Consider the following 12356-nt stretch of genomic DNA (forward strand, 5'->3'; position numbering starts at 1 on the left):
GAATATAAATTTGAAGATGTAGGCATAGAAACCTAGAGAAAACCAAGAAAATAAATGTTGGTAAAGGAGAGAAGTCTAAGAACTGAGCCCTGAGACTCAAACATATCGAGATCAAAGAGAAGAAGACCGAGAATGGTACCTGAGGAAGAGGAAACCCAGGATGGAGGGGGTGGTGAGGGGAAGTCCTAAAAGCCAAATGGAAAAAGTTTATCACGAAAGAGGGACTGAGCAACTTAGAGGCTGATAGGTGAAACAAGGCGAAGGGTGAAAATTGACCACTCAGTTCAACATCAAAAGATTTAAAAAGACAACTATGTTATTGTAGATTAAAAAAAAGAGAGACATTAAATAAAAAGCAGGTACCATACTAAAAATTCTTAGGAAAATCATGAATATAAGTGAATATTCTTAATCTAATAAGAAGTTACTATATAAAAAGCTTCAAATTCACTGATTAAAAATATTCCTTTAAAAATTAGGAACAAGTAGGGTTGGCCACCATCACAAATTCTATTAAAAGTTGCACTAGAAGGTCTGAGCCAGTGCAGTAAGATGCACTCACGCCTCCAGCCTCCCCTACCTCCTCTAACATACACATACAGGGTAAAATGATTGAAAAAGGAGAACAAGCATCACAGATAATACAATCCCAACGAAGCTGCAAACAAATTATTAAAATGAATGTTCCTAAAGTTTTCTGGATATAAAAATTAACTATACTCATGCTATGAGCAAGCATAAAATGTGATTTTTCAAAAGCTATCATTTACAATATTAAAAAAATAATGTCTACAATAAGCCAAGCAGAATTTGTCACTTTCATGTAGAAAAATATAAAAGATTTTGAAATACATAAAGAAGTCAAATAAATGAGTAGTAATACCATATTCATGAATTGATAGATTCAGTATTATAAAGATATGTCTGCCTAGATTGACCCATATAGGCAAAATTATTCCAATCAAAATCTCTACAGAGTTTTTTGTGGAACTTGACATACTGATTCTGAAAATTATTAGGAAAAGCAAAGAAAAAGAGAAACCAAAACACTTCCAAAGAAGCACAAGGTAGAAGGCTTCTTAGTGTAAAGAAATAGTAATTAAACAAAGCTGTATTAATATAAAGTAAACTTACAAAGAGTGAGAAAGAACTAAAAGCCCAGAAAGACACACACAGACACGGAAATTTGATTTGTGATAGAAAAGAATTATCATTGAGATAGGATGAACAAAAAAAAATAAACAGTGGTAGAACAATCGGTTTTCATATTAGGGAAAAAAAAGATCCCCACTTAACACCAGTTACAGAAATCAATTCCAAATGAATGATGTGAAAGGCAAAACTAAGATGTTTATAAGAAAATAGAATACTCTTATTTTCTTGATAGGTCATAAAAGAATATTAGAATTCATTAAAATTAATAAGGTGTGTTCATCAAAAGACACCATAAAGATAGTAAGATTTGCTTCAAACTGAGAGTATATATTTGCAAAACATAACTAATAAGGAAATTAGTCTCCAGTATATACAAACAACTTCTGGAAATCAACAGAAAAATATCACAGGTATTTCATAAAAGATAAAGCACATATGTTCATTGAACATGAAAAGATGTACAACTTCATTAGTAAATTAGGTAAATGCTAACTAAACCCACGATAAGATATTTTTCCACACCAACCAAGTGTTGAAAAATAAAGACAGTTAGCAATACAAAGTATTGGTGAATATATATAACAACTAGAATACTCATATATACAATATATTATTCCGACATACACACAAATGACAGAATCATAAACAAGGGAATAATTAACACAAAACAGAGCCTTAGCACTCTCTTGAGTTAGGAAAAGAGACAGCAATAGGAAAAAGGTACACGGGGACCTTCAAAGGTAATGATAACATTCTGGTTCTTAAATGGTGTGGAATATGGGGGTTTTGTTTTATCTATTTGATTATTTTATTATTGATTATTCCTTTATTTGCTATTATTTTACTATTATTTTGTTTATGATTTTTTATTACTTTATTATTATTTCATTATTTTGTCATTGACATTTATATTTCTAAGAAATATTTTATCTATTTTCAAGTATTTTATTCATTATTTTATTATCTGTTATATACATTCTTCCATATATACAAAGTTTTATAGCTATAAATTATCGTGAACAATGAAAATTTAATCTACAAAGCAGAATAAAAATCTTAGATAAAACTCTTTATTACTTCAAAGCAATTAAGAACAAATGACTCCTCTGAAACAAGAATACAAAGATGAGATCCAAGATTTTAAAGAAACATAAGAGATGAAAATTTAACTAGCCTAGCTCAGAAAAGAATGGAAATGAAAAACTAAACTGTTACAGAAATGAAATCACACTAAATCAACCCAACAAGCATAGTAAAAATACTAAGCAACTTGAAAAACAGGCTGGAAGAAACAGAGCAAAATGAAATTTAGATGTTAAAATGGAGAAAAAGATTACTAAGTCAGACCAAGGTTATACAAGAAATGCATACATTATAACCTAAATAAGGAAGAGAAAAAATATTCAAAGAAATTTTTTTCTGAAATAAAGTCTGAACCAACAAATGAAAAGAGTATAGCATGTCCTAGTGGGTGGGGGATAAGTAATCAACATGAAGGCATATCTTGGTAAAGTCACCAAGTTTTGAAGACAAAATATACAGGCAATCATAGAGATAAATAGAAAGACCAGTCTATTCTGGGTTGGAAAAGTTTAACACTGCACTGATGACAATTCTCCCTGAAATATAATTATAATTCAAATTTGAATCAAATCTTCAAGTGAGAAAAAAATAGGCAGGTAGGAATAGCCAGGAAAATTTTGAAAACAAAAAGAGTAAGAGAGGGGTTGACTCTCAATTATTAAAGATTATAAAGTTATTGTAATTCATGAATCAACAGATGCATCTACGGTACCAAATAGAAAAACTAGAAACACATAAATGACAAACTATCTCACAGCAATAGGCAAATCCATGTGAATGAAGTTCCTTTTTTGACTTAGTGATCTAGTGGTTCCATTAAAAGCCACCCTAAAGGAATAATCAGGACAAACATATATGATTATGTTTGTTGCTTATTTATAAAATACAAAATTAGAAATATTTTAGTATCTATGAAAAGGAATGGTTAATATAGGCTACCATTCATCCATATGATCGACTACTATCAAGACATTTCAAAAATCACAATTTCAAATAATATTTAATGACAGGAAACCTGTTATTGCTTAGAGAACTGTTGACTTATAGTATGATTCTAATTTAGAGGAGAAAATACATTAACATGTATGTGTACACTTTAGAAAGCTGGAATGCTTTGCGAATGATTCATCATCTTTAAAATTTTTCTCTATCTTCCAAATGTCTTTAGTACAGTTTTAGATTTATAGAATAATTGAGAAAACAGCACATATAGTTCCATACACCATTCTGGCCGCACCCCCGCCCCGGCACATAGTTTCCCCTATTATTAATATCTTGCATTAGTGTAGTACATTTGTTACAATTAACCAATATTGACACATTATTATTAATTACAGTCTACAGTTTACAGTAAGGTTAATTCTTTGTGTTGCACATTTTATGGGTTTTGACAAATGCATAACGATATATATCCACCATTACAGTTTCATATAGAACAGTTTCATCTGTGCTTCAGCGATTCATCCTTCCTCTCCCAAATTTAACATTGAGCGTGTTATTATTTAAGCAAAAGAAAAGTGTTAAACTAAATTTTCTAAAGATCGTGAAGCACAATTTTAGTTGGTTTAAGTAAGTTTCATATTTGTGCAAGTCATAGGTTCTAACCTCTAAACATACACTCTGTGCCTCCTGTAAGATCTTTTTCCACTGTATCAAATTATAGCACACAAATGATACAGTTGACTAGATTTATGAATCAACTTATGAAAAATCTTACATATGCAACCAATCGCAATTAGCAATTTTAATGGTACATTCAATGTAAGATATTTAAAACAACATGTACATAAGTGAATAAGGGCCTATACTTTATTAAGAATTATTCAGAGTTTCTTGGACAAAAGGGAGATAGGAAAAGTGTTGATTTCTTGCTTCACAGAAATAAAAACAAACAGTAGCCACAAATGGAGATAACATATGAAGTACTTTGACAATGATTCAGTTTTTAAAGTCTTATCAGCCTCATAAATGGATTAAACACTAAGTTTGGTATTATTTTTTATAGATGTGTTTCTAAAGTGTCTTCTATTCTTGTTGTGTATTAAATGAATTATTCTGATCTCAAAAACCTAGATTTTCCACATGCAGACAATATCATAAGGATACATATATATATTTTTTAAGATTTTATTTTTCCTTTTTCTCCCAAAGCCCCCCAGTACATAGTTCTGTATTTTTAGTTGTGAGTCCTTCTAGTTGTGGCATGTGGGATGCCACCTCAGCATGGCTTGATGAGCAGTGCCATGTCCGCGCCCAGGATTTCAAACTGGCAAAACCCTGGGCCACTGAAGCTGAGCGCGCAAACTTAACCACTCCACCACTGGGCCGGCCCCAGCATATATTTTAAAAGAAGCTAACACTCACATGTAACACATGCATTTTACACTGTTTTATTGAGTCAGCCCTGAAAAGATTGAATTTTGAGTGCTAACATGGCCCAGCAAAATTGTAATTTGACAGTTTTTACAACGTAGATATCAAGCTCCATTTTCTCTGCAACCCATCTGGAGATACAGAACCACAGTTTTCCCAGTAGGGATGAATTGTCTCAACACTAACCACTTCAACGGGTACCTGTAATTTTATAGCGAGTAGTCTTATCTCAACGGGGAATCCTTATTTGACAGTTGACTTAGAAATCGGCGTGATGATCCACTTGATCTCAATGGCAGTCAATGGAAATTTGCCAAGTCTCTACTCATTCCCCTGTTATTTTTGTAGATTTTTCTTAAGAGAATTCTCAAAGTTGATTTTTCAACTTAATGAACCACTAAAGATCTAGCAGGATCTGAACACTTAGAGGGTAGAAGAATGAGCAAGCATATTTGAAAATGACCCTGAGGTCTAATTCTGAGTTGCACGGACATTGGGCCAGCTCCCCCTTTTGCCAGGAAGGGGACTGAACCCAAAGGTGGCTTCCAGTGGGACCAACGACCTAACCTCATCAGGCTCCGTCCCTGGCCCCCAGGAGGGATAAGCAAATTCCCCTGGGCTTTAAGGTAGCCAGGTGCTGGGCAGCTGGCCTTCCAAGACAACTCTATGAAAAGTTCCTTCTCCAAAATCCAGTCTGCCTGGTGTCAAGCTTGTCTGATTGTTCTCCACTGAGAAGGTTGCTCCCTCAAGCGTTCCTTGGAAAAGGAAGTGCAATAGGGGAAGAAGGTTCTGTATTTGGGACATAAACCCACACTGTGAAGCAGCAGGCAACTGACCCAGCAGCACATCTTTGTGGGTGGGGGGAGGTTGGGAGATCCACACCTTGCCCTTCTCTTGCTGATTCCGGGTCTGTAAGTTTTTCCTTTCTCCACGAAGCCTATTTCTTAAACCACGCTGCATGACACTCTGGAATTCATCTTGAACCATGGTACATGTGAGGAGGCAGCTCACAAAGGCCTTGCCTTGCATCAAGGTGAATCATTAGCTTGTTTCCCTAGGCTCGTGTCAGTTTGATGTTTTATGAGGTGTCTGTGCTAAAGCAGGATTTTAAAGGAATAGGAGTTGAGAGCAGAGTGGATTTGAGGGGTGGACTTGAGGATTGGAAGAGTTGTTCAGAGGAAAAGTTTGTACAAGGGCCTAAAGAAATGAAACAGTTCATCGAGTACCTGGACACACAGGCAGTTTAGTATTGAAATGTATGAGAAAGTAGCAGGAGACGGAAAGAGAAGAAGTAGATGGGGATCTGGTGTGAAGGGCCTCGAACATCAGCATAGGAGTTAGACTTCATCCTGCGGGACAATGTTCCTCAGGTTGAGGTCTGCTAACCACCCGAAAAATCCAGAATCCCTGTGGGATTCAAGACCAGTGTTTTTCTTTTGATCATGTTGGTGACAAGTTATACTATCTAGAAACAGTTTAATGAGGGGAAAAGAAGTCAACTAAATATTTGTATGGAAATTGGTGTAAAAATGGTTTCACAGGAGTTTGAAAAAGAAATGTAATAACAGATATAACACACCTCAGGTTACAGTTAGATCGAACTCACAAGAACCCCACTATTGCAAACCAATACCAGATCATGTAACCAAAGACAGTTTAATATTCAGTAAAACGTTCAGCATCATGGGTCATGCCAATTTAACGTTAACTTTAGATTTTACTGGAATTGTGTCTTTGTATTCACTTTGATTTGGTTTTATAGTTGTACAGGAACTAGTGGCACAGGAGAAATATATTTAACTTTACAATCGTACATATTAAGGTAACATATAACAAAAATAAAATCAACACAGGGGAGAGTGGGGGGAGGGCACAAGAGACTCAGTATAGCTCAGGCTCTCGAGCCAGACTACTTCAAATTCCAATTATACCACCTTCCTGCTGTGTGACACTGTCATGGAAACTCAGTTTCCTCATCTGGAAAATGGGAATAATAAAAGTTCCTACCACACTGGGTCATTGTGAGAATTCAATGAGTTAGTGAAAGTAAAGGCCATGAGGCAAAATAAAAATAGATCATGCTCATGCCATGGTGATCCCCATCTTTTTCCTTTTATTGGGATCCATAACTTACTCAAGTTGATGAAATATACCTATAGGTAAGGGTAAGACTCTGAGAACTTGTCATGTTATAGATAGACATATATTTCTGAAAAATCTTCATTGAATAGATTTGATGGAGAGGAGAGAGATGTAAAACGTATTTAGGAGATAGAAGTGAATGACAATGTGATTGAGAGCACTGTTCTTAGAGTCTGTTCAAAGGGTGGCTCCTGGACCAGAATTGCCTGGGAACTTGTTAGAAATGCAAATTCTTAGGTCCCTGAATCAAAAACTCTGGAGGTAGTACCCAGTGATGTGTTTTTCACAAGCCCCTCAAATGATTTTGCTGCTCTGGGACAGGAGTTGGCACACCCATTCTGGAAAAGGGAAGATAGTACATATTTTAGGTTTCATAGGTGATGTGGTAGGTCCTTTTCAAGGGACATTAAAAGAGGGCATGGCTGTATTCCAATCAATCATCATTTACAAAAACACGTGCAGGCTGGATTTTACCACCTGGCCATACTCGTGGACCTCTGCTCTGGGATGCAGATGCCAGCAGCTGAGACTAGCAATAAAGAAGGAAAAAGGTTGAAGGGTAAACTAAGTCTGACTTTGAGATGGTGAGTTGGAGGTAGTTATGGTCAATTTTCAGTTGAATACCTGGCTCTGGAGCTTAAAGAAAACAGCAGGGCTGACGGTATAGAGGTAAAAGCCAGGGTAAGATGATTATTAAAAAGGTTGGTGCAAATGACACTGCACATGGGGCATGAGCAAGGAAGATGGCCATGGATGCAATCCAGAGGACCGCCAGTACTGGACAGCAAAGGAAGAGAAACCAGAAAGAAGGATGGCGTGTCTGACCTTAGAGGAGAGAATGTGGCTGTGATCAGTTCTAGCCTCCGCAGTATTAAGCATTGAGTAGCGAGCACCACTTCTGCAGCCAGGGCATCACTGGTGACTGTGTGTGTACTCACTTAAGGGTGGGAGTGAAATGAATACATTCAAAGTGACAACAGTAAAAGGACAAGAGGGTATCAGAAGTTCATGAAACTTTTCTACCTTTCTAAGTGAGGGCAAAAAATCCATGAGCAGAGACAGGTTGAAGAGAATAGGGAAAAAGGCGGCAACTTGAAAGATTGAGGTCCCTGAGGAATTGGGAAAATGTGGCACCAAGAGCCTAAGGTGGGGGACTAGGCTTAAAGTGGAGGAAGCATGTCCATTCCCCATATGCCAGCAGGAAGAGCAGAGACACAGAAGTTTCAGGGTGGGCGTGAAGTTCAGCTTATTTTTGATAACTTCAATTTTATCAACAGAGTAGGAAGGCAGGCTATCAAATGAGATTACAAAGGTAATAGGCTGGGGATACGAGAAAAGTGGAGATGATAATAAAGCAGCAGTTCTTTAAAAATAAGTCAAACTTTTCAGCAATTCAGAGTTTATTTCCCCCCAATTAGTGGGAATTAGTGGTGTTCCCCAATTACATGGGATTTATGAACAAGCTAGGCATACAAGAGATTTTATTCCCTATTCTCTCTTTTGGCACTCACTTCTCGATGCTCTCCTTCACCTAACCCAAGTTCCGCTGACATGATCTTTGACTTCCCATGGAGAAGTGTTCATTTTAACTGGCAGGCAAATGATATTACACTCTGAAGGCCCATCATGCTAAATGACCATTAAACCATTACACTTAAGAACTGCCTCTCAAGATAGACATTCCAAGTGCTTCACACACTATCACTGTGTAACTATCAGCATTTTACAGACAGGGAAATGTCATCACCAAGCTCACATGAATTCCTCTGGTTATAAACAAAACATCTGTGGCTGGTTAACTCTGTCAGTTCATCCATGAAGTTAAATGACCAAAATCTTGGGTGGAACCCTCGTAAAGCTTGGTCAGCGTGGCTCTGTTTGTAAGTCATTTACCTGCAACCCCAGTTAGATGAGATGTCTCACACAGGGAGGCTCTGATTTGGAGAGGATGTGGCTGCCATCACCCCATCAATCAGCCTCCTCTCTTACTCCTCAACATGGATCCTCCATGTTCACGAGGCTCTTCTCCTCTCTGGCCGCCCTGCCTCTGTGCCTTTCTCCAAGTTTCCTTCCATTATTCTGCCCATTCCCTCCCTGTTCTTCAAAGTCAGCCCCAAGTCCACTAAAGTCCCAGTATTTTTCTCAGCTGACTCCAGCCTTCATGAGTCTCTATATAGCTGAATTACCACCTGGGACCTCTATTCTATGATTTAGTTCACAATTATATTCCGTTTGAGACTCTAAGCTGCCTGAGGGCAGGTAACACGGGTAAAGCACAGTGTAATGTAAAAAGGAGATCTTTTTTCTATTTCAAGCGCACTACTTCCTAGCTGGGTAATGCATTGAACCTCCTTGGACATTCATTTTCTGATTTGAAAGATGAAGATCCATACAAGTGTAATTATCTGCCTTAAAGTTTTTAGGCACTTCAGCCTTTAGCAGCACTCAATCAACACTTGACAACTGATGGAGTCAAATTCTATGAATAAACACAAATCTATAACCAGAGTGCAAAAACAAAATGAAAGAAACAACACACACACCACAAAGACCCCCGAGCCTTATGGGCAAGGTGGGTCACCAGCAACAGATCTTTTCCTTCTCTTATTTTCAGCCATACCTTTTTAAGCTATAAAGAGCAGTGTATTCATACAGAGGTAATGGTGCTAAATTTGCAATATTTGCTTACATTTTTAAAAGTATTCAGCTGACATCCATCTTTAGGCCACAATTTCAAAAAGGCAATTACAATGAGAAGTTTGTGCCTGGTCAACAGGACAGGTGATCAAGTTCTACTGAAGGAAGCTGAAATTCCTTTTTCTTGGAGTACAGCTGTATCAGAGCATCTCATTCTAATCTAGCAAGTTCTGGCAGGGCCCTACAGGACATCCATGAAATCACCACTAATCTATAATAATACTGAGACATCACTTGCCTTTTTGACTCGCATACTCAGGTACGTGTACACGGCAGGTTTCCAGAGCCTATGATGACACACAACATCACAACAGTATGAATGCCGAAGCAGAGATACAAATCTAGCTATCTTCTCTTAAGCTAGCCACTAGAGAGACTTACAAAATTATGGGAAATGCTATGCTTCTCACTAACCTTTCAGCCTTGGGAAATTATTTTTCATAAAAAATGTTATTTATGTCAACAGGTAATAGGCTTATTTTAAATAAAGCAATAAGCAAATTTCTCAGTTTTAATTTCCAATATGGTAAATGTCAATAGCTGTAACCCACATACGAAAGATCTTTGAGGTCCTCAATGACTTTTAAGTGTATAAAAGGGCCTTTAGACTAAAACATTTGGGAACTGCCTCTCTTTGTCAATATGGGTATGACATAAGCATTTGCCAAATGTGAGAAATAAGTTTAACTCTATGAACTCTCGCCAAGACAGATGAAAAATACACTCACAACAGAATATGACTATCTTTAATTGATATCTGGAACACTGAGCATTTTCTCCAAAGGATGGCAGTAAGGTTCACAAATTCCAATCACCTCTGCTTTCAAATCCAGCCCCACCAAACACTCCTGACTACGAGTAAGTGGAGCAAGGAGTAGGCAGGGAACAATGCTCAGGCTATTAACTCTGCTCCATACAGTCAGTTCAGGGATGTTTCCCCTACCATATCCCTTATAATACTGTGTATATTAGTTTGCTAAGGCTGTCATAACAAAATACCACAGACTGGGTGACTTAAAGAGATTTAACTCTCACAGTTCTAGTGGCTAGACCATCAAGGTGTTGACATTTGGGTTTCTCCTGAGGCCTCTCTCCTTGGCTTGAGGATAGCTTTCTTCTTGCTGTGTCTTCACATGGCCTTTTCCTGGTGCCAGAGCATCTCCAAGGTCTCTTTCTTTTCTTATAAGGACGCCATTTCTATTGAATTATGGCCCCATCCTACTGGCCTCATTTAACTAAGTCACCTCTTGGAAGCCCCTATCTCCAAATACAGTCCCCTGGATTAGGGCCCACCCATAAGACCTCATTTAACCCTGACTGCCTCATTACAAGCCCTATCTCCAAATATGGTCACATTTTGAGGTACTAAGGGGTTGGGACTTCACATGAATTTTGCAGTAACACAATTCAGTCCATAACACCAAGGTAAGAAAATCATGCTCTTCCACTTGGTGATTTCTAAAGGCTTATCTACCTCACTACACTCCATACTACAGGATCTTATCTAAGTCAAGTGTACACAGGAAGCCCTTTGAGTTCACACAGCTCAAGTTCCTCATCATACTAAACTCAGGTACAGAGAGGTAAAGTATGTCATCTAAGATCACACAGGACATTATTAGCTAACACAAGAAAGCTTTGTTTTTAATTTTTAGTCTTATTTTCAAAATATTAAGGGAGTATATTAGAGAAAGCTTGCAATGATTTTAAGAGATTATTTAAGGACTGTTTTCAAATATTTCTTTTGTGAAGAATTTTTTCCCAACGATCATGCCCCAACTTATTTGTGCATTCATTTAGGTATGTGTAGAGATTAAGGGTGGGGGTGCATGGGTTTGTTCGTTTCTTATACTTGGGTTTGCTTACATTAAGGCATATATATGTTCAAACAATCCTTGCCAAGTGTTTGAAATGAAACCCTTTAATCACAGAAAAGCAACAAAAACAGAATATAAAGAACCCTTCTGCCATATGACATGTTAAAAAGAGGCTGCCAACCTTACAGCTCCCTCAAGTCTGGCTAACTAGTTAAAGAGCTAAGAGAAGGTAGACGCAGGTGAAAGGCCACTGGCTGGGAATGTAGAATGGCCCAGATGCAAAACGTCTGTTCCAAGATCACACAGAATCAACACACAAGATGCTGCAGGTGTCTTCAATATTTGACACTCCTTCCTTCTACCAAAATGTAAAGCTGAAGATATGTTGTCTGACCCCATGAGACCCCAACTCCCCGGACTTGGGAGTTCTCATGGGCCCGTGACTTTGGAAAACCATTACTATAACATGAGTGCAATATAAGGTCTCTGCAACATTAACACAGACGAATGAAGCGGAGAGTCACGGGAGGACTTGCCTTGTTTCACTGATCTAATGCAAAGCCCAGCAAACCACAACCTGCAGGCCAAAGCCAGCACTCTCCTTGTTTTATCTTTTTATTGCCAGCCTTTGAGCTTGGAAAATAAAATAAGAAAAAGAATATTTCATGACACATGAAAACATAAACTTCAGATTTCGGTGACCATAAAGTTTTACCGGAACAGGCCACACTCATTCACTTACATATTGTCTAGGGCTGCTTTACTCCGACAACCACAAAATTGAGTAGTTGTGGACAAACTGTATGGCCCACAAAGCCCAAAATATTTACTATCTAGTCCTTTACAGAAGAAGTTTGCAAACACCTGACCTAAACTTACGAATCTCCACCAACCCAGTTTATGTAAAGAACATGCTGCAGATTTTATCTTTGCATATTTCACCCAGGGAAACCTTAATGATTTAGCACAGCATGCTGATATCAGTTGAATTTAAGATTTTGTAGGACATGTAAAACCAGAAAGATTTAGAATTCTAAATCCCATTTAGAATTGCCAGAACACAGTCATTTGAGACCAAAATCCTCTAAA

General features: G+C 37.6%; 1 protein-coding gene across 2 annotated transcripts in view; it reads right to left on the reverse strand.

Moving 5' to 3' along the window:
• Positions 1 to 12356, reverse strand: part of RARB (retinoic acid receptor beta) — a 694304-nt gene that overhangs the window by 652098 nt on the left and 29850 nt on the right. The window lies entirely within an intron of this gene.

The sequence above is a fragment of the Equus asinus genome, chromosome 21 (genome assembly GCF_041296235.1).
Source record: "Equus asinus isolate D_3611 breed Donkey chromosome 21, EquAss-T2T_v2, whole genome shotgun sequence".
NCBI lineage: Eukaryota > Metazoa > Chordata > Mammalia > Perissodactyla > Equidae > Equus > Equus asinus.